Here is a 16,970-nt window from a genome sequence, read left to right as displayed (position 1 = left end):
AGTCCATAGAGGATGCTGGGGTCACATTAAGAACCATGGGGTATAGACGGGATCCGCAAGAGACATGGGCACTTTAAGACTTTCAAAGGGTGTGAACTGGCTCCTCCCTCTTTGCCCCTCCTCCAGAATCCAGTTATAGGAACTGTGCCCAGGGAGACGGACATTCGAGGAAAGGATTTATTGTTAAACTAAGGTGAGCATCTTACCAGCTCACACCTTAAGCATGCCGCAGAACGTGGCATTCAACAGAACACAAGCCAACGGCATGAACAATTGCAGCAAAAAGCTGACCAGAACCGTAACACAACATGTGTATAACCACAAGTAATAACTGCAGACACAGTATGGACTGGGACGGGTGCCCAGCATCCTCTACGTACTAAGAGAAAAGGATTTACCGGTAGGTATTAAAATCCTATTTTCTCATACGACCTAGAGGATGCTGGGGTCACATTAAGAACCATGGGGTTATACCAAAGCTCTTGAATGGGTGGGAGAGTGCGTACGACTCTGCAGCACCGAATGACCCAACTTGAGGTTATCATCAGCCAAGGTATCAAACTTGTAAAACTTAGCAAAAGTGTTTACTAAATAGCTGCTCTGCAAAGTTGCAATGCCGAGACTCCCCGACCAGCTGCCCAGGATGAACCCACCTTTCTAGTAGAATGGGTCTTCACCTAATTCAGTAACGGCAATCCTGCCGTGGAATGAGCATGCTGAATCTTACCACAGATCCAGCGCATAATGGTCTGCATGGAAGCAGGACACCCAATCCTGTTGGGAGCATACAGGACAAACAGAGCCTCTGTTTTCCTAATCTGAACCGTTCTGGTGACATAAATTTTCAAAGTTCTGACCACAGCCAGAGACTTTGACTCAACGAAGGTGTCAGTGGCCAAAGACACCATGTGGAAAGATGAACCACCTTTGGCAGAAATTGTTGACGTGTCCTCAATTCTGCTCTATCTTCATGAAAGATCAAATAAAGGCTCTTGTGATACTGCATGGTTTGTACTGTTTTCCATGTGCTCCCAGATCTTTCAAGCAAGTAGCATGGTCAAGAAAGTTCTGTTTGAAAAGAAACAAACATTTACTGTCATTGTTATGCAAATAAACTTACATTAAAGCTAACAAGAAAGCACACTCGTTCTGTCTTTAAACTGATAAAAGAAACCCCAATAATATGGGGCATGCAAAAATTGAGATAAAACTCAGTTTTGCTCCTCTCCACGGAAATCTTTAATAAAAGGCGAAATATTTGTTAGTTCTGAAGAGAAACCAGAGCATGACCAAGATTCCACCTGTCGCCTGAGTGCCATGCCAGCAGTTCTCATTCAGCTCAAAGTGAGCACCCAATTTGAATGAAAGAAAGCAGATTTCTCACCAGGCTTCCCCTTGCTATAAACATGGTTTGTACTCTTTTCCATGTGCTCCCAGATCTTTCAAACAATTAGTGTGGTCAAGAAAGTTCTGTTTGAAAAGAAACAAACATTTACTGTCATTTCTATGCAAATGAGCTTACATTAAAGCACACTCGTTCTATCTTTAAACCGATAAAATAAAACCCCAATAAGATGGGGCATGCAAAAATTGAGATAAAACTCAGTTTTGCTCCTCTCCACGGAAATCTTTAGTAAAAGGCGAAAGATTTGTTCGTTCTGAAGAGAAACCAGAGCATGACCAAGATTCTACCTGTCGCCTGAGTGCCATGCCAGCAGTCCTCATTCAGCTCAAAGTGAGCACCCAATTTGAAAGAAAGAAAGCAGATTTCTCACCAGGCTTCCCCTTGCTATAAACATGGTTTGTACTCTTTTCCATGTGCTCCCAGATCTTTCAAGCAATTAGTATAGTCAAGAAAGTTCTGTTTGAAAAGAAACAAACATTTACTGTCATTTCTATGCAAATGAGCTTACATTAAAGCACACTCGTTCTATCTTTAAACTGATAAAAGAAACCCCAATAAGACGGGGCATGCAAAAATTGAGATAAAACTCAGTTTTGCTCCTCTCCACGGAAATCTTTAATAAAAGGCGAAAGATTTGTTCGTTCTGAAGAGAAACCAGAGCATGACTAAGATTCCACCTGTCGCCTGAGTGCCATGCCAGCAGTCCTCATTCAGCTCAAAATGAGCACCCAATTTGAAAGAAAGAAAGAAAGCAGATTTCTCACCAGACTTCCCCTTGCTATAAGCATGGTTTGTACTCTTTTCCATGTGCTCCCAGATCTTTCAAGCAATTAGTATGGTCAAGAAAGTTCTGCTTGAAAAGAAACAGACATTTATTGTCATTGTTATGCAAATAAACTTACATTAAAGCTAACAAGAAAGCACACTCGTTCTGTCTTTAATCTGATAAAAGAAACCCCAATAATATGGGGCATGCAAAAATTGAGATAAAGCTCAGTTTTGCTCCTCTCCACAGAAATCTTTAGTAAAAGGCGAAAGATTTGTTCGTTCTGAAGAGAAACCAGAGCATGACCAAGATTCCACCTGTCGCCTGAGTGCCGTGCCAGCAGTCCTCATTCAGATCAAAGTGAGCGCCCAATTTGAAAGAAAGCAGATTTCTCACCTGTCTTCTCCTTGCTATAAGCATGGTTTGTACTGTATTCCATGTGCTCCCAGATCTTTCAATCAAGTAGCATGGTCAAGAAAGTTCTGTTTGAAAAGAAACAAACATTTACTGTCATTTCTATGCAAATGAGCTTACATTAAAGCACACTCATTCTATCTTTAAACCGATAAAAGAAACCCCAAAAAGATGGGGCATGCAAAAATTGAGATAAAACTCGGTTTTGCTCCTCTCCACGGAAATCTTTAGTAAAAGGCGAAAGATTTGTTCGTTCTGAAGAGAAACCAGAGCATGACCAAGATTTTTATCTGAAAATATGTGTTCTCCCTGCAGTTGTTGTCCCCAGATGAGAGTTCCTTTGTGCTGACTCAGTTGAATCTCCTTTACTTGACAGGGGGATGCTCGAGCAGCGACCCTCCCCAGCTCTAGCCCAACTCCTACTTACCTGCCAGGTGAGATACTATGATCATGAAGGTGCTTCTCCCAGGGCAAGGCTCACCCATTGCACTCTGGGTGTGCTGCTTCTGCGATTTCCCCAAATGTGGGAAACTTGACTGCATAATTTGTGTTTCCCCTGGTCGGCTCTCGTATAATTCAGATCTCTTTGTCTCAGGTCTCTCTCCAGCCTAGTTTGCTGTCTGTTTCCACTTCTCTTTTCTTGAGCCGCTCCCTTCTATGCCCTTGCGCACTATCCTGACTTCTCCCGTCTGCTTACTTCGTGCCTTCCAACGCACAATGCAAACTACAGGTAGTGCTGCAGGGCCCACACCCTTTTACTTGCCTTACAGAGCGTCTCTGGAGCAGTTACAGTGCCCAGCTGCTGCAAGAAATCAGCTTGAATGCTTCAGGGGCTGGGGCATAGCCAACATGAGCCCCACACCGAAGGAGGGTGGAGGTGTGTAATGCGAACTAGGGGTCATCCAAGCGCCGCAAAAGGCCGCCATGCCCTGCACGCCCCTTGTCTCTTTTCATATGCAGACGAGGGTTGAAGCCAACTTTGACCCACTGTTTGGATGACATCACCATATGCAAATCCATCTGCTGCAGGCCTTCCCCCAGGAATGCTTGCACTAGTTGTTGCATTTGGTTTGTTGTTTGGGGGTGCTTCAGTATTAGGCAGCCTTCTGCCCTCCCATGTTCATCTGAAAATATGTGTTCTCCCTGCAGTTGTTGTCCCCAGATGAGAGTTCCCTTGTGCTGCCTCAGTTGAATCTCCTTTACTTGACAGAGATGTGCCTGAGCAGCGGCCCTCCCCAGCCCTATCCCAAATCATACTTATTTTGCATAGGCGATACCATGGTCATGAAGATTGTTCTCCCAGTGTGAGGTTCATTCATTGCATTCTGGGTATGCTGACCCCTGTGATTTCCCCAAATGTGGGAAACTCGACTGCATTATTTGTGGTAGTGGGGGACTGTGTTTGTGCTTTCCTCTGGTCAGCTCTGGTAAAAATCAGATTTCTTTATCTCAGATCTTCCTCTAGCCTTGTTCTTCTTTCGAGAGTTCCCTTGTGCTGCCTCAGTTGGATCTCTTTCACTTGACAGGGGGGTACCCGAGCAGCGACCCTCCCCAGCTCTAGCCCAACTCCTACTTACCTGCCAGGTGAGATACTATGATCATGAAGGTGCTTCTCCCAGGGCAAGGCTCACCCATTGCACTCTGGTTGTGCTGCCCCTGCGATTTCCCCAAATGTGGGAAACTTGACTGCATAATTTGTGTTTCCCTTGGTCGGCTCTCGTATAATTCAGATCTCTTTGTCTCAGGTCTCTCTCCAGCCTAGTTTGCTGTCTGTTTCCACTTCTCTTTTCTTGAGCCGCTCCCTTCTATGCCCTTGCGCACTATCCTGACTTCTCCCGTCTGCTTACTTCGTGCCTTCCAACGCACAATGCAAACTACAGGTAGTGCTGCAGGGCCCACACCCTTTTACTTGCCGTACAGAGCAGCTCTGGAGCAGTTACAGTGCCCAGCTGCTGCAAGAAATCAGCTTGAATGCTTCAGGGGCTGGGGCATAGCCAACATGAGCCCCACACCGAAGGAGGGTGGAGGTGTGTAATGCGAACTAGGGGTCAGCCAAGCGCCGCAAAAGGCCGCCATGCCCTGCACGCCCCTTTTCTCTTTTCATATGCAGACGAGGGTTGAAGCCAACTTTGACCCACTGCTTGGATGGCATCACCATATGCAAATCCATCTGCTGCAGGCCTTCCCCCAGGAATGCTTGCACTAGTTGTTGCATTTGGTTTGTTGTTTGGGGGTGCTTCAGTATTAGGCAGCCTTCTGCCCTCCCATGTTCATCTGAAAATATGTGTTCTCCCTGCAGTTGTTGTCCCCAGATGAGAGTTCCCTTGTGCTGCCTCAGTTGAATCTCCTTTACTTGACAGAGATGCGCCTGAGCAGCGGCCCTCCCCAGCCCTATCCCAAATCATACTTATTTTGCATAGGAGAGACCATGGTCTTGAAGATTGTTCTCCCAGGGTGAGGTTCATTCATTGCATTCTGGGTATGCTGACCCCTGTGATTTCCCCAAATGTGGGAAACTCAACTGCATTATTTGTGGTAGTGGGGGACTGTGTTTGTGCTTTCCTCTGGTCAGCTCTGGTAAAAGTCAGATTTATTTGTTTCAGATCTTCCTCTAGCCTTGTTCTTCTTTCGAGAGTTCCCTTGTGCTGCCTCAGTTGGATCTCCTTCACTTGACAGGGGTGTGCCCGAGCAGCGACCCTCCCCAGCTCTAGCCCAACTTCTACTTACCTGCCAGGTGAGATACTATAATCATGAAGGTGCTTCTCCCAGGGCAAGGCTCACCCATTGCACTCTGGATGTGCTGCCCCTGCGATTTCCCCAAATGTGGGAAACTTGACTGCATAATTTGTGTTTCCCCTGGTCGGCTCTCGTATAATTCAGATCTCTTTGTCTCAGGTCTCTCTCCAGCCTAGTTTGCTGTCTGTTTCCACTTCTCTTTTCTTAAGCCGCTCCATTCTATGGCCTTGCGCACTATCCTTACTTCTCCCGTCTGCTTACTTTGTGCCTTCCAATACACAATGCAAACTACAGGTAGTGCTGCAGGGCCCACACCCTTTTACTTGCCGTACAGAGCAGTTCTGGAGCTGTTACAGTGCCCAGCTACTGCAAGAAATCAGCTTGAATGCTTCAGGGGCTGGGGCATAGCCAACATGAGCCCCACACTGAAGGAGAATGGAGGTGTTTAATGCGAACTAGGGGTCATCCAAGCGCCGCAAAAGGCCGCCATGCCCTGCACGCCCCTTTTCTCTTTTCATATGCAGACGAGGGTTGAAGCCAACTTTGACCCACTGCTTGGATGACATCACCATATGCAAATCCATCTGCTGCAGGCCTTCCCCCAGGAATGCTTGCACTAGTTGTTGCATTTGGTTTGTTGTTTGGGGGTGCTTCAGTATTAGGCAGCCTTCTGCCCTCCCATGTTCATCTGAAAATATGTGTTCTCCCTGCAGTTGTTGTCCCCAGATGAGAGTTCCCTTATGCTGCCTCAGTTGAATCTCCTTTACTTGACAGAGATGTGCCTGAGCAGCGGCCCTCCCCAGCCCTATCCCAAATCATACTTATTTTGCATAGGAGATACCATGGTCATGAAGATTATTCTCCCAGTGTGAGGTTCATTCATTGCATTCTGGGTATGCTGACCCCTGTGATTTCCCCAAATGTGGGAAACTCGACAGCATTATTTGTGGTAGTGGGGGACTGTGTTTGTGTTTTCCTCTGGTCAGCTCTGGTAAAAGTCAGATTTCTTTGTCTCAGATCTTCCTCTAGCCTTGTTCTCCTTTCGAGAATTCCCTTGTGCTGCCTCAGTTGGATCTCCTTCACTTGACAGGGGGGTACCCGAGCAGCGACCCTCCCCAGCTCTAGCCCAACTCCTACTTACCTGCCAGGTGAGATACTATGATCACGTAGGTGCTTCTCCCAGGGCAAGGCTCACCCATTGCACTCTGGGTGTGCTGCTCCTGCGATTTCCCCAAATGTGGGAAACTTGACTGCATAATTTGTGTTTCCCCTGGTCGGCTCTCGTATAATTCAGATCTCTTTGTCTCAGGTCTCTCTCCAGCCTAGTTTGCTGTCTGTTTCCACTTCTCTTTTCTTAAGCCGCTCCATTCTATGGCCTTGCGCACTATCCTTACTTCTCCCGTCTGCTTACTTTGTGCCTTCCAATGCACAATGCAAACTACAGGTAGTGCTGCAGGGCCCACACCCTTTTACTTGCCGTACAGAGCAGCTCTGGAGCTGTTACAGTGCCCAGCTACTGCAAGAAATCAGCTTGAATGCTTCAGGGGCTGGGGCATAGCCAACATGAGCCCCACACCGAAGGAGGGTGGAGGTGTTTAATGCGAACTAGGGGTCATCCAAGCGCCGCAAAAGGCCGCCATGCCCTGCACGCCCCTTTTCTCTTTTCATATGCAGACAAGGGTTGAAGCCAACTTTGACCCACTGCTTGGATGACATCACCATATGCAAATCCATCTGCTGCAGGCCTTCCCCCAGGAATGCTTGCACTAGTTGTTGCATTTGGTTTGTTGTTTGGGGGTGCTTCAGTATTAGGCAGCCTTCTGCCCTCCCATGTTCATCTGAAAATATGTGTTCTCCCTGCAGTTGTTGTCCCCAGTGAGAGTTCCCTTATGCTGCCTCAGTTGAATCTCCTTTAATTGACAGAGATGTGCCTGAGCAGCGGCCCTCCCCAGCCCTATCCCAAATCATACTTATTTTGCATAGGAGATACCATGGTCATGAAGATTATTCTCCCAGTGTGAGGTTCATTCATTGCATTCTGGGTATGCTGACCCCTGTGATTTCCCCAAATGTGGGAAACTCGACAGCATTATTTGTGGTAGTGGGGGACTGTGTTTGTGTTTTCCTCTGGTCAGCTCTGGTAAAAGTCAGATTTCTTTGTCTCAGATCTTCCTCTAGCCTTGTTCTTCTTTCGAGAATTCCCTTGTGCTGCCTCAGTTGGATCTCCTTCACTTGACAGGGGGGTACCCGAGCAGCGACCCTCCCCAGTTCTAGCCCAACTCCTACTTACCTGCCAGGTGAGATACTATGATCACGTAGGTGCTTCTCCCAGGGCAAGGCTCACCCATTGCACTCTGGGTGTGCTGCTCCTGCGATTTCCCCAAATGTGGGAAACTTGACTGCATAATTTGTGTTTCCCCTGGTCGGCTCTCGTATACTTCAGATCTCTTTGTCTCAGGTCTCTCTCCAGCCTAGTTTGCTGTCTGTTTCCACTTCTCTTTTCTTAAGTGCCTTCCAATGCACAATGCAAACTACAGGTAGTGCTGCAGGGCCCACACCCTTTTACTTGCCGTACAGAGCAGCTCTGGAGCTGTTACAGTGCCAAGCTGCTGCAAGAAATCAGCTTGAATGCTTCAGGGGCTGGGGCATAGCCAACATGAGCCCCACACCGAAGGAGGGTGGGGGTGTTTAATGCGAACTAAGGGTCATCCAACGCCGCAAAAGGCCGCCATGCCCTGCATACCCCTTTTCTCTTTTCATATGCAGATGAGGGTTCCAGCCAACTTTGGCCCACTGCTTGGATGACATCACCGTATGCAAATCCGTCTTCTGCAGAACTTCCCCCAGGAATGCTTGTACTAGTTGTTGCATTTGGTTTGTTGTTTGGGGGTGCTTCAGTATTAGGCAGCCTTCTGCCCTCCCATGTTCATCTGAAAATATGTGTTCTCCCTGCAGTTGTTGTCCCCAGATGGGAGTTCCCTTGTGCTGCCTCAGTTGAATCTCCTTTACTTGACAGAGATGTGCCTGAGCAGCGGCCCTCCCCAGCCCTATCCCAAATCATACTTATTTTGCATAGGAGATACCATGGTCATGAAGATTGTTCTCCGAGGGTGAGGTTCATTCATTGCATTTTGGGTATGCTGACCCCTGTGATTTCCCCAAATGTGGGAAACTCGACTGCATTATTTGTGGTAGTGGGGGACTGTGTTTGTGCTTTCCTCTGGTCAGCTCTGGTAAAAGTCAGATTTCTTTGTCTCAGATTTTCCTCTAACCTTGTTCTTCTTTCGAGAGTTCCCTTGTGCTGCCTCAGTTGGATCTCCTTCACTTGACAGGGGGGTACCCGAGCAGCAACCCTCCCCAGCTCTAGCCCAACTCCTACTTACCTGCCAGGTGAGATACTATGATCATGAAGGTGCTTCTCCCAGGGCAAGGCTCACCCATTGCACTCTGGGTGTGCTGCTCCTGCGATTTCCCCAAATGTGGGACACTTGACTGCATAATTTGTGTTTCCCCTGGTCGGCTCTCATATAATTTAGATCTCTTTGTCTCAGGTCCCTCTCCAGCCTAGTTTGCTGCCTGTTTCCACTTCTCTTTTCTTGAGCCGCTCCCTTCTATGCCCTTGTGCACTATCCTGACTTCCCCGTCTGCTTACTTTGTGCCTTCCAACGCACAATGCAAAATACAGGTAGTGCTGCAGGGCCCACACCCTTTTACTTGCTTTACAGAGCAGCTCTGGAGCTGTTACAGTGCCCAGCTGCTGCAAGAAATCAGCTTGAATGCTTCAGGGGCTTGGGCATAGCCAACATGAGCCCCACACCGAAGGAGGGTGGAGGTGTTTAATGCGAACTAGGGGTCATCCAAGCGCCGCAAAAGGACGCCATGCCCTGCACACCCCTTTTTTATTTTCATATGCAGACGAGGGTTGAAGCCAACTTTGACCCACTGCTTGGATGACATCACCATATGCAAATCCATCTGCTGCAGGCCTTCCCCCAGGAATGCTTGCACTAGTAGTTGCATTTGGTTTGTTTTTTGGGGGTGCTTCAGTATTAGGCAGCCTTCTGCCCTCCCATGTTCATCTGAAAATATGTGTTCTCCCTGCAGTTGTTGTCCCCAGATGAGAGTTCCCTTGTGCTGCCTCAGTTGAATCTCCTTTACTTGACAGAGATGTGCCTGAGCAGCGGCCCTCCCCAGCCCTGTCCCAAATCATACTTATTTTGCATAGGAGATACCATGGTCATGAAGATTGTTCTCCCAGGGTGAGGTTCATTCATTGCATTCTGGGTATGCTGACCCCTGTGATTTCCCCAAATGTGGGAAACTCGACTGCATTATTTGTGGTAGTGGGGGACTGTGTTTGTGCTTTCCTCTGGTCAGCTCTGGTAAAAGTCAGATTTCTTTGTCTCAGATCTTCCTCTAGCCTTGTTCTTCTTTCGAGAGTTCCCTTGTGCTGCCTCAGTTGGATCTCCTTCACTTGACAGGGGGTGCCCGAGCAGCAATCCTCCACAGCTCTAGCCCAACTCCTACTTACCTGCCAGGTGAGATACTATGATCTTCACTGTTAGGGCAATCAGGATGTGGAATTCCCTGCCAGGGAAGGTGGTAATGGCGGACTCTGTAATTGGATTTAAAAAAGGAATGGATACGTTTCTGAATGAAAAAGCTATCCAAGGTTATAATACTTAAAATATCAACATGGTTAATCCGGGGGTAACATGAGTTATAGTAGCTAACTAGTCATAAAACATTATTCAGCAAGTATGTAGAATCATCACAACTTAAAACAGGTTGAACACGATGGGCAATTTGCCTCTATTCAACCTCAAAAACTATGTTACTATATGTTACTATATTACTATGTTACTGTAGTATACAGAACACCACAATGTAATGAGCAGTGATAGTGAGCACTGATGAGGATACTAAAACTGACACTGAGCAGCAAGATGCAGCACTGGACTATTAGTAATGTACTGTAGTATGCTGAGCACCACAATGCAGCACAAGACAATGAGCAGTGATACTGAGCACTGATGAGGATACTACTGAGAACTGACACTGAGCAGGAGAGACACACTACTAGTATTACTGAGCAGCAATAAGTAACCACTGATACTGAGCACTGATATGGAGATTTCCACTGAGAGAACATAGCCACGTCCTCTCCGCTCTCTCTTCAATGCACGAGTAAAAATGGCGGCAACGCGCAGCTCTTTATATGGAATCCGAATCTCGCGAGAATCCGACAGCGGGATGATGACATTTTCCCTTGTTCAGGTTTTCCGAGTCAGGCGGGAACAACCGAGCCTGCCTCGGACCAGTGTAAACCACGTGGAGTTCGTCGGGAATTCAGTTCTCGGAGAACCGAACCCGCTCCTCTATATATACTATATTACTATGTCACTGTAGTATACAGAACACCACAATGCAATGAGCAGTGATAGTGAGCACTGATGAGGATACTAGAACTGACACTGAGCAGCAAGATGCAGCACTGGACTATTAGTAATGTACTGTAGTATGCTGAGCACCACAATGCAGCACAAGACAATGAGCAGTGATACTGAGCACTGATGAGGATACTACTGAGAACTGACACTGAGCAGGAGAGACACACTACTAGTATTACTGAGCAGCAATAAGTAACCACTGATACTGAGCACTGATATTGAGATTTCCACTGAGAGAACATAGCCACGTCCTCTCCGCTCTCTCTTCAATGCACGAGTAAAAATGGCAGCAACGCGCAGCTCTTTATATGGAATCCGAATCTCGCGAGAATCCGACAGCGGGATGATGACATTTTCCCTTGTTCAGGTTTTCCGAGTCAGGCGGGAACAACCGAGCCTGCCTCGGACCAGTGTTAACCACGTGGAGTTCGTGGGGAATTCGGTTCTCGGAGAACCGAACCCGCTCCTCTCTACCTTATACCCATCAATTTTTTTATTTTCAGTCTAAGCCCCTGCAGTTTTCTGTAAGCATCTGCTTCGCTATGATGATCAACAAGTCACAAGGGCAAACACTCAGGGCTTGAGGCGTAGATCTTAGGACCAGCTGCTACAAGCATGGCAGAGGTGTCACTATCACTGGTGAGACCCAGAGAGGTGGCGAGGGAGATTGTAATGCAGTGCGCGCAGATAAACAGCGCAATGGTAAAAAGGAGGCATGGTTTCATAGGTAGGGGCGTGGCCTGGTGGCCTGAATCTACATTTTGTTGCTCCGGGAGTCCCGGGGGTTGGGGGCTGCACCCGGGGACTAGTGTGTGAGCGGTGCTGGCTCCTGCACAGTGACAGGGCATGGCCACCCAGCATGACGCCTCCCTTCTTGACCATGCTGTAATTGCAGTCGCACTGCAGTTCAGCGTGATCATAAAAAATGGTGTAGGCTCCTGCTGGTGCAGACTGTAGAGAAAAGCTGCTGTGACCACGCCCCCTGTGTCTCCTCCGTTGCAGACCCCATTTTGAAGCCTTGCCCCCGGACTAAGAGAAAAGAATGCCCTTGCGCACTATCCTGACTTCTCCTCCCGTCTGCTTAATTTGTGCCTTCCAACGCACAATGCGAACAACAGGTGGTGCTGCAGGGCCCACACTCTTTTACTTGCCTTACAGAACAGCTCTGGAGCTGTTACAGTGCCCAGCTGCTGCAAGAAATCAGCTTGAATGCTTCAGGGGATGGGGCATGGCCAACATGAGCCCCACACCAAAGGAGGGTGGGGGTGTTTAATGCGAACTAGGGGTCATCCAAGCACTGCAAAAGGCCGCCATGCCCTGCATGCCCCTTTTCTCTTTTCATATGCAGATGAGGGTTCCAGTCAACTTTGGCCCACTGCTTGGATAACATCACCATATGCAAATCCGTCTGCTGCAGACCTTCCCCCAAGAGTGCTTGTACTAGTTGTTGCATATGGTTTGATATTTGATGGTGCTTCAGTATTAGGCAGCCTTCCGCCCTCCCATGTTCATCTGAAAAGATGTGGTCTCCCTGCAGTTGTTGTCCCCAGATGAGAGTTCCCTTGTGCTGCCTCAGTTGAATCTCCTTTACTTGACAGAGATGTGCCTGAGCAGCGGCCCTCACCAGCCCTATCCCAAATCATACTTATTTTGCATAGGAGATACCATGGTCATGAAGATTGTTCTCCCAGGGTGAGGTTCATTCATTGCATTCTGGGTATGCTGACCCCTGTGATTTTCCCAAATGTGGGAAACTCGACTGCATTATTTGTGGTAGTGGGGGACTGTGTTTGTGCTTTCCTCTGGTCAGCTCTGGTAAAAGTCAGATTTCTTTGTCTCAGATCTTCCTCTAGCCTTGTTCTTCTTTCGAGAGTTCCCTTGTGCTGCCTCAGTTGGATCTCCTTCACTTTACAGGGGGGTACCCGAGCAGCGACCCTCCCCAGCTCTAGCCCAACTCCTACTTACCTGCCAGGTGAGATACTATGATCATGAAGGTGCTTCTCCCAGGGAAAGGCTCACCCATTGCACTCTGGGTGTGCTGCCCCTGCGATTTCCCCAAATGTGGGAAACTTGACTGCATAATTTGTGTTTCCCTTGGTCGGCTCTCGTATAATTCAGATCTCTTTGTCTCAGGTCTCTCTCCAGCCTAGTTTGCTGTCTGTTTCCACTTCTCTTTTCTTCAGCCGCTCCCTTCTATACCCTTGTGCACTATCCTGACTTCTCCTCCCGTCTGCTTACTTTGTGCCTTCCAATGCACAATGCAAACTACAGGTAGTGCTTCAGGGCCCACACCCTTTTACTTGCCTTACAGAGCAGCTCTGGAGCTGTTACAGTGCCCAGCTGCTGCAAGAAATCAGCTTGAATGCTTCAGGGGATGGGGCATGGCCAACATGAGCCCCACACCAAAGGAGGGTGGGGGTGTTTAATGCGAACTAGGGGTCATCCAAGCACTGCAAAAGGCCGCCATGCCCTGCATGCCCCTTTTCTCTTTTCATATGCAGATGAGGGTTCCAGTCAACTTTGGCCCACTGCTTGGATAACATCACCATATGCAAATCCGTCTGCTGCAGACCTTCCCCCAGGAGTGCTTGTACTAGTTGTTGCATATGGTTTGATATTTGATGGTGCTTCAGTATTAGGCAGCCTTCCGCCCTCCCATGTTCATCTGAAAAGATGTGGTCTCCCTGCAGTTGTTGTCCCCAGATGAGAGTTCCCTTGTGCTGCCTCAGTTGAATCTCCTTTGCTTGACAGAGATGTGCCTGAGCAGCGGCCCTCACCAGCCCTATCCCAAATCATACTTATTTTGCATAGGAGATACCATGGTCATGAAGATTGTTCTCCCAGGGTGAGGTTCATTCATTGCATTCTGGGTATGCTGACCCCTGTGATTTTCCCAAATGTGGGAAACTCGACTGCATTATTTGTGGTAGTGGGGGACTGTGTTTGTGCTTTCCTCTGGTCAGCTCTGGTAAAAGTCAGATTTCTTTGTCTCAGATCTTCCTCTAGCCTTGTTCTTCTTTCGAGAGTTCCCTGGTGCTGCCTCAGTTGGATCTCCTTCACTTCACAGGGGGGAACCCGAGCAGCGACCCTCCCCAGCTCTAGCCCAACTCCTACTTACCTGCCAGGTGAGATACTATGATCATGAAGGTGCTTCTCCCAGGGCAAGGCTCACCCATTGCACTCTGGGTGTGCTGCCCCTGCGATTTCCCCAAATGTGGGAAACTTGACTGCATAATTTGTGTTTCCCCTGGTCGGCTCTCGTATAATTCAGATCTCTTTGTCTCAGGTCTCTCTCCAGCCTAGTTTGCTGTCTGTTTCCACTTCTCTTTTCTTCAGCCGCTCCCTTCTATACCCTTGTGCACTATCCTGACTTCTCCTCCAGTCTGCTTACTTTGTGCCTTCCAATGCACAATGCAAACTACAGGAAGTGCTGCAGGGCCCACACCCTTTTACTTGCCTTACAGAGCAGCTCTGGAGCTGTTACAGTGCCCAGCTGCTGCAAGAAATCAGCTTGAATGCTTCAGGGGATGGGGCATGGCCAACATGAGCCCCACACCAAAGGAGGGTGGAGGTGTTTAATGCGAACTAGGGGTCATCCAAGCACCGCAAAAGGCCGCCATGCCCTGCACGCCCATTTTCTCTTTTCATATGCAGATGAGGGTTGAAGCCAACTTTGACCCACTGCTTGGATGACATCACCGTATGCAAATCCGTCTTCTGCAGAACTTCCCCCAGGAATGCTTGCACTAGTTGTTGCATTTGGTTTGTTGTTTGGGGGTGCTTCAGTATTAGGCAGCCTTCTGCCCTCCCATGTTCATCTGAAAATATGTGTTCTCCCTGCAGTTGTTGTCCCCAGATGAGAGTTCCCTTGTGCTGCCTCAGTTGAATCTCCTTTACTTGACAGAGATGTGCATGAGCAGCGGCCCTCCCCAGCCCTATTCCAAATCATACTTATTTTGCATAGGAGATACCATGGTCATGAAGATTGTTCTCCCAGGGTGAGGTTCATTCATTGCATTTTGGGTATGCTGACCCCTGTGATTTCCCCAAATGTGGGAAACTTGACTGCATTATTTGTGGTAGTGGGGGACTGTGTTTGTGCTTTCCTCTGGTCAGCTCTGGTAAAAGTCAGATTTCTTTGTCTCAGATTTTCCTCTAGCCTTGTTCTTCTTTCGAGAGTTCCCTTGTGCTGCCTCAGTTGGATCTCCTTCACTTTACAGGGGGGTACCCGAGCAGTGACCCTCCCCAGCTCTAGCCCAACTCCTACTTACCTGCCAGGTGAGATACTATGATCATGAAGGTGCTTCTCCCAGGGAAAGGCTCACCCATTGCACTCTGGGTGTGCTGCCCCTGCGATTTCCCCAAATGTGGGAAACTTGACTGCATAATTTGTGTTTCCCTTGGTCGGCTCTCATATAATTCAGATCTCTTTGTCTCAGGTCTCTCTCCAGCCTAGTTTGCTGTCTGTTTCCACTTCTCTTTTCTTCAGCCGCTCCCTTCTATACCCTTGTGCACTATCCTGACTTCTCCTCCCGTCTGCTTACTTTGTGCCTTCCAATGCACAATGCAAACTACAGGTAGTGCTTCAGGGCCCACACCCTTTTACTTGCCTTACAGAGCAGCTCTGGAGCTGTTACAGTGCCCAGCTGCTGCAAGAAATCAGCTTGAATGCTTCAGGGGATGGGGCATGGCCAACATGAGCCCCACACCAAAGGAGGGTGGGGGTGTTTAATGCGAACTAGGGGTCATCCAAGCACTGCAAAAGGCCGCCATGCCCTGCATGCCCCTTTTCTCTTTTCATATGCAGATGAGGGTTCCAGTCAACTTTGGCCCACTGCTTGGATAACATCACCATATGCAAATCCGTCTGCTGCAGACCTTCCCCCAGGAGTGCTTGTACTAGTTGTTGCATATGGTTTGATATTTGATGGTGCTTCAGTATTAGGCAGCCTTCCGCCCTCCCATGTTCATCTGAAAAGATGTGGTCTCCCTGCAGTTGTTGTCCCCAGATGAGAGTTCCCTTGTGCTGCCTCAGTTGAATCTCCTTTGCTTGACAGAGATGTGCCTGAGCAGCGGCCCTCACCAGCCCTATCCCAAATCATACTTATTTTGCATAGGAGATACCATGGTCATGAAGATTGTTCTCCCAGGGTGAGGTTCATTCATTGCATTCTGGGTATGCTGACCCCTGTGATTTTCCCAAATGTGGGAAACTCGACTGCATTATTTGTGGTAGTGGGGGACTGTGTTTGTGCTTTCCTCTGGTCAGCTCTGGTAAAAGTCAGATTTCTTTGTCTCAGATCTTCCTCTAGCCTTGTTCTTCTTTCGAGAGTTCCCTGGTGCTGCCTCAGTTGGATCTCCTTCACTTCACAGGGGGGAACCCGAGCAGCGACCCTCCCCAGCTCTAGCCCAACTCCTACTTACCTGCCAGGTGAGATACTATGATCATGAAGGTGCTTCTCCCAGGGCAAGGCTCACCCATTGCACTCTGGGTGTGCTGCCCCTGCGATTTCCCCAAATGTGGGAAACTTGACTGCATAATTTGTGTTTCCCCTGGTCGGCTCTCGTATAATTCAGATCTCTTTGTCTCAGGTCTCTCTCCAGCCTAGTTTGCTGTCTGTTTCCACTTCTCTTTTCTTCAGCCGCTCCCTTCTATACCCTTGTGCACTATCCTGACTTCTCCTCCCGTCTGCTTACTTTGTGCCTTCCAATGCACAATGCGAACTACAGGTAGTGCTGCAGGGCCCACACCCTTTTACTTGCCTTACAGAGCAGCTCTGGAGCTGTTACAGTGCCCAGCTGCTGCAAGAAATCAGCTTGAATGCTTCAGGGGCTGGGGCATAGCCAACATGAGCCCCACACCAAAGGAGGGTGGAGGTGTTTAATGCAAACTAGGGGTCAGCCAAGCGCCGCAAAAGGCCACCATGCCCTGCACGCCCCTTTTCTCTTTTCATATGCAGACGAGGGTTGAAGCCAACTTTGACCCACTGCTTGGATGACATCACCATATGCAAATCCATCTGCGGCAGGCCTTCCCCCAGGAATGCTTGCACTAGTTGTTGCATTTGGTTTGTTGTTTGGGGGTGCTTCAGTATTAGGCAGCCTTCTGCCCTCCCATGTTCATCTGAAAATATATGTTCTCCCTGCAGTTGTTGTCCCAAGATGAGAGTTCCCTTGTGCTGCCTCAGTTGAATCTCCT

At 48.5% G+C, this 16,970-nt stretch overlaps 23 non-coding genes and 2 pseudogenes across 23 annotated transcripts; 20 read left to right on the top strand and 5 right to left on the bottom strand.

Annotated features, from left to right (window-relative positions):
* Window positions 1–1,171: 1,171 nt before the first annotated feature.
* Window positions 1,172–1,287, bottom strand: LOC134995576 (U5 spliceosomal RNA). Its single transcript, XR_010198324.1, has one exon. It is a non-coding gene; the product is annotated as a U5 spliceosomal RNA (small nuclear RNA).
* A 275-nt stretch (window positions 1,288–1,562) lies between these two features.
* On the bottom strand, window positions 1,563–1,678 carry LOC134995572 (U5 spliceosomal RNA). Its single transcript, XR_010198320.1, has one exon. It is a non-coding gene; the product is annotated as a U5 spliceosomal RNA (small nuclear RNA).
* A 274-nt stretch (window positions 1,679–1,952) lies between these two features.
* On the bottom strand, window positions 1,953–2,068 carry LOC134995575 (U5 spliceosomal RNA). The gene has a single exon (XR_010198323.1). It is a non-coding gene; the product is annotated as a U5 spliceosomal RNA (small nuclear RNA).
* A 290-nt stretch (window positions 2,069–2,358) lies between these two features.
* Window positions 2,359–2,474, bottom strand: LOC134995574 (U5 spliceosomal RNA). Its single transcript, XR_010198322.1, has one exon. It is a non-coding gene; the product is annotated as a U5 spliceosomal RNA (small nuclear RNA).
* Window positions 2,475–2,744: 270 nt separating this feature from the next.
* Window positions 2,745–2,860, bottom strand: LOC134995573 (U5 spliceosomal RNA). The gene has a single exon (XR_010198321.1). It is a non-coding gene; the product is annotated as a U5 spliceosomal RNA (small nuclear RNA).
* A 144-nt stretch (window positions 2,861–3,004) lies between these two features.
* On the top strand, window positions 3,005–3,167 carry LOC134995620 (U1 spliceosomal RNA). The gene has a single exon (XR_010198366.1). It is a non-coding gene; the product is annotated as a U1 spliceosomal RNA (small nuclear RNA).
* A 671-nt stretch (window positions 3,168–3,838) lies between these two features.
* Window positions 3,839–4,002, top strand: LOC134995589 (U1 spliceosomal RNA). The gene has a single exon (XR_010198337.1). It is a non-coding gene; the product is annotated as a U1 spliceosomal RNA (small nuclear RNA).
* Window positions 4,003–4,154: 152 nt separating this feature from the next.
* On the top strand, window positions 4,155–4,317 carry LOC134995623 (U1 spliceosomal RNA). The gene has a single exon (XR_010198369.1). It is a non-coding gene; the product is annotated as a U1 spliceosomal RNA (small nuclear RNA).
* Window positions 4,318–4,988: 671 nt separating this feature from the next.
* LOC134995578 (U1 spliceosomal RNA) lies at window positions 4,989–5,152 on the top strand. Its single transcript, XR_010198326.1, has one exon. It is a non-coding gene; the product is annotated as a U1 spliceosomal RNA (small nuclear RNA).
* A 152-nt stretch (window positions 5,153–5,304) lies between these two features.
* On the top strand, window positions 5,305–5,467 carry LOC134995565 (U1 spliceosomal RNA). The gene has a single exon (XR_010198316.1). It is a non-coding gene; the product is annotated as a U1 spliceosomal RNA (small nuclear RNA).
* A 671-nt stretch (window positions 5,468–6,138) lies between these two features.
* Window positions 6,139–6,302, top strand: LOC134995599 (U1 spliceosomal RNA). The gene has a single exon (XR_010198347.1). It is a non-coding gene; the product is annotated as a U1 spliceosomal RNA (small nuclear RNA).
* Window positions 6,303–6,454: 152 nt separating this feature from the next.
* On the top strand, window positions 6,455–6,617 carry LOC134995621 (U1 spliceosomal RNA). The gene has a single exon (XR_010198367.1). It is a non-coding gene; the product is annotated as a U1 spliceosomal RNA (small nuclear RNA).
* A 670-nt stretch (window positions 6,618–7,287) lies between these two features.
* Window positions 7,288–7,451, top strand: LOC134995598 (U1 spliceosomal RNA). Its single transcript, XR_010198346.1, has one exon. It is a non-coding gene; the product is annotated as a U1 spliceosomal RNA (small nuclear RNA).
* A 152-nt stretch (window positions 7,452–7,603) lies between these two features.
* LOC134995622 (U1 spliceosomal RNA) lies at window positions 7,604–7,766 on the top strand. Its single transcript, XR_010198368.1, has one exon. It is a non-coding gene; the product is annotated as a U1 spliceosomal RNA (small nuclear RNA).
* A 614-nt stretch (window positions 7,767–8,380) lies between these two features.
* LOC134995577 (U1 spliceosomal RNA) lies at window positions 8,381–8,544 on the top strand. Its single transcript, XR_010198325.1, has one exon. It is a non-coding gene; the product is annotated as a U1 spliceosomal RNA (small nuclear RNA).
* Window positions 8,545–8,696: 152 nt separating this feature from the next.
* LOC134995563 (U1 spliceosomal RNA) lies at window positions 8,697–8,838 on the top strand (annotated as a pseudogene).
* Window positions 8,839–9,529: 691 nt separating this feature from the next.
* On the top strand, window positions 9,530–9,693 carry LOC134995597 (U1 spliceosomal RNA). The gene has a single exon (XR_010198345.1). It is a non-coding gene; the product is annotated as a U1 spliceosomal RNA (small nuclear RNA).
* A 2,719-nt stretch (window positions 9,694–12,412) lies between these two features.
* On the top strand, window positions 12,413–12,576 carry LOC134995567 (U1 spliceosomal RNA). The gene has a single exon (XR_010198318.1). It is a non-coding gene; the product is annotated as a U1 spliceosomal RNA (small nuclear RNA).
* A 152-nt stretch (window positions 12,577–12,728) lies between these two features.
* Window positions 12,729–12,891, top strand: LOC134995612 (U1 spliceosomal RNA). The gene has a single exon (XR_010198359.1). It is a non-coding gene; the product is annotated as a U1 spliceosomal RNA (small nuclear RNA).
* Window positions 12,892–13,565: 674 nt separating this feature from the next.
* Window positions 13,566–13,729, top strand: LOC134995619 (U1 spliceosomal RNA). The gene has a single exon (XR_010198365.1). It is a non-coding gene; the product is annotated as a U1 spliceosomal RNA (small nuclear RNA).
* Window positions 13,730–13,881: 152 nt separating this feature from the next.
* Window positions 13,882–14,044, top strand: LOC134995605 (U1 spliceosomal RNA). The gene has a single exon (XR_010198352.1). It is a non-coding gene; the product is annotated as a U1 spliceosomal RNA (small nuclear RNA).
* A 674-nt stretch (window positions 14,045–14,718) lies between these two features.
* On the top strand, window positions 14,719–14,882 carry LOC134995579 (U1 spliceosomal RNA). The gene has a single exon (XR_010198327.1). It is a non-coding gene; the product is annotated as a U1 spliceosomal RNA (small nuclear RNA).
* A 152-nt stretch (window positions 14,883–15,034) lies between these two features.
* Window positions 15,035–15,170, top strand: LOC134995615 (U1 spliceosomal RNA; annotated as a pseudogene).
* Window positions 15,171–15,871: 701 nt separating this feature from the next.
* Window positions 15,872–16,035, top strand: LOC134995608 (U1 spliceosomal RNA). Its single transcript, XR_010198355.1, has one exon. It is a non-coding gene; the product is annotated as a U1 spliceosomal RNA (small nuclear RNA).
* Window positions 16,036–16,187: 152 nt separating this feature from the next.
* Window positions 16,188–16,350, top strand: LOC134995604 (U1 spliceosomal RNA). Its single transcript, XR_010198351.1, has one exon. It is a non-coding gene; the product is annotated as a U1 spliceosomal RNA (small nuclear RNA).
* The last annotated feature ends 620 nt before the right edge of the window (window positions 16,351–16,970 follow it).

This window comes from Pseudophryne corroboree, unplaced genomic scaffold, assembly GCF_028390025.1.
Source record: "Pseudophryne corroboree isolate aPseCor3 unplaced genomic scaffold, aPseCor3.hap2 scaffold_1399, whole genome shotgun sequence".
Classification (NCBI taxonomy): domain Eukaryota; kingdom Metazoa; phylum Chordata; class Amphibia; order Anura; family Myobatrachidae; genus Pseudophryne; species Pseudophryne corroboree.
This window is presented reverse-complemented; position numbering and strand designations above follow the sequence as displayed.